Raw genomic sequence first — 2,500 nt, forward strand, 5'->3', positions numbered from 1 at the left:
ATGGGGCCCGCTGGTACCTGCCAGGTGGCACACACCAACGTGAAAGTTTGGCGCAAGCCTGCGCCGGACCTACATGGCAGCACTCACAGCACCTCACACACAGGCTGCAGACACATACAAAAGACCAAGCTGGATGCAACAGTGGCGCGAGCCATGGCAGTCCCCACCCAGAAGGCATGTCCAAACCTTTATACATCAGCTCGCCGCCAGCGCATCATTACAAAGGAGGGGGAATTTCCAACACTGCCTCTTGGGCCATGGGCTTAAAAGCAGCCAACCATTGGCGACGGGCATCGAACCAGATACGGTCACGCACAAACTATTTTTGGGGGGGAATTGGGGACTCTGTGTTTTTTGTTTTCGGCGCTCCAAAAAAAAGGGCTCGTCTGGGATTTGAACCCGGGACCTCTCGCACCCTAAGCGAGAATCATACCCCTAGACCAACGAGCCACCGCATGCAGAGAGCAGTGAGGGGGAGGGGGGCGGTCTGCTTACCTCACTTGGCGCCATGCCCCAGTCTCTCCACGGCCTGACCCCTGCGTGTCACGTGGCCTGCCCCTGGCGCAAGCGCAGAGGACTGAGCTGCCTCTCAAGCAGAGAAACAAGAAGAAGAGCGGCAGCCTTCGCTGGCCAAAGGCCATCTGCTGCCGCTCGATCGGGCTCGATCAGGCGAGATATATGTGGCCGACCGGCCTAGAGCGCAAACCTGTGCTGCTCAGGGTGGGCAGCTTCCCAGCAGGAGGATGTGTCTTGAAAGCCGACAGAGGCAAGAAGGCGCACTCCCTCAGCCCGCTCCAACCTCTGGATTCCTGCGAATTTCAGAAGAGAACTCTGGGGCAGCATGGATTCTGTCATCTCCCAACAGCCCCTTGTTCTTGCTATGTAAATACCTTTACATCCCCCGAACTCAGCATGTCTGTTTTTTTATTTTTATTTTGCTGAGGTGTGGTGCCTTCAACGACCGACAGGTGGCAGGAGAGCACTTTCTCCAACTGTGAAGGGGACTTTTTTCACTTCCTGAGTAGACTGGGCTCAGTGACATATGCCACCAAGCCAGCCACTAGAAAATGCAGGTTTTGCAGCCGTGGGCCAGTGGGGGTTTAAGGGCAGGTGTGCCTCCGGCGTCTCTGGCAGACAGCTCCAGTTGCAAGGCAGCAGAAGAGAACAGGGAGGCTTGCCGGGCGCTGCATTCGGGGGCCCCCACGAGGTTTTCCGCAAGCCTTACACTCTGAAATGTGCTCAAAAAAATGAGCCTGGCTTGTCAGGAGTGGGATTTGAACCCACGCCTCCAATCGGAGACCAGAACACCCAGATGCAGGGAAGAGCTGCGCCTCTTGAGTCTGGCGCCTTAGACCACTCGGCCACCCTGACAGCTATGGGCAGGATTGGGAAAGATTCTTCAGTACCCAATGTCGCCAGGTGCCAGCGCCGGTTTTCATGCCCCGATCTCTGCATCAAAAGTACCCAAACACTCACTTAAGGACCCAGGGATGGCAGGAAAAACCCACTGATGGAGCCAGTGGACAGTTTGCAGGGTGCAAATAAGGGCTGGCCTCAGATCACTCATGGCGTAGTGCCGGCCTGTCCATACCTGTCGAAACCTGCATGCGGTCAAATGTGTCCGATTGACATTGTGGAAATAAAAAGAAACCAGCACCATGTTTCTGCCCTGTCTCGAACCGGGGACCTTTCACGTGTTAGGCGAATGTGATAACCACTACACTACAGAAACAGCTCTGGTAGGCTGCGCTCTAGTGTGCTGGGACAGCTTTCAGTTGAAAGGCTTTGTGGCACTGATGTCTCATGGGGCCCGCTGGTACCTGCCAGGTGGCACACACCAACGTGAAAGTTTGGCGCAAGCCTGCGCCGGACCTACATGGCAGCACTCACAGCACCTCACACACAGGCTGCAGACACATACAAAAGACCAAGCTGGATGCAACAGTGGCGCGAGCCATGGCAGTCCCCACCCAGAAGGCATGTCCAAACCTTTATACATCAGCTCGCCGCCAGCGCATGATTACAAAGGAGGGGGAATTTCCAACACTGCCTCTTGGGCCATGGGCTTAAAAGCAGCCAACCATTGGCGACGGGCATCGAACCAGATACGGTCACGCACAAACTATTTTTGGGGGGGAATTGGGGACTCTGTGTTTTTTGTTTTCGGCGCTCCAAAAAAAAGGGCTCGTCCGGGATTTGAACCAGGGACCTCTCGCACCCTAAGCGAGAATCATACCCCTAGACCAACGAGCCACCGCATGCAGAGAGCAGTGAGGGGGAGGGGGTGGTCTGCTTACCTCACTTGGCGCCATGCCCCAGTCTCTCCACGGCCTGACCCCTGCGTGTCACGTGGCCTGCCCCTGGCGCAAGCGCAGAGGACTGAGCTGCCTCTCAAGCAGAGAAACAAGAAGAAGAGCGGCAGCCTTCGCTGGCCAAAGGCCATCTGCTGCCGCTCGATCGGGCTCGATCAGGCGAGATATATGTGGCCGACTGGCCTAGA

At 56.4% G+C, this 2,500-nt stretch overlaps 1 non-coding gene across 1 annotated transcript; it reads right to left on the reverse strand.

Annotated features, from left to right (window-relative positions):
* Window positions 1-1,259: 1,259 nt before the first annotated feature.
* Window positions 1,260-1,371, reverse strand: TRNAL-CAA (transfer RNA leucine (anticodon CAA)). The gene is made up of 2 exons: window positions 1,334-1,371; window positions 1,260-1,305 (listed from the first exon to the last, which is right to left on the reverse strand). It is a non-coding gene; the product is annotated as a tRNA-Leu (tRNA).
* Window positions 1,372-2,500: the final 1,129 nt, after the last annotated feature.

This window comes from Ambystoma mexicanum, chromosome 2q, assembly GCF_040938575.1.
Source record: "Ambystoma mexicanum isolate Mex_15411 chromosome 2q, UKY_AmexF1_1, whole genome shotgun sequence".
Taxonomy (NCBI): Eukaryota; Metazoa; Chordata; class Amphibia; order Caudata; family Ambystomatidae; genus Ambystoma; species Ambystoma mexicanum.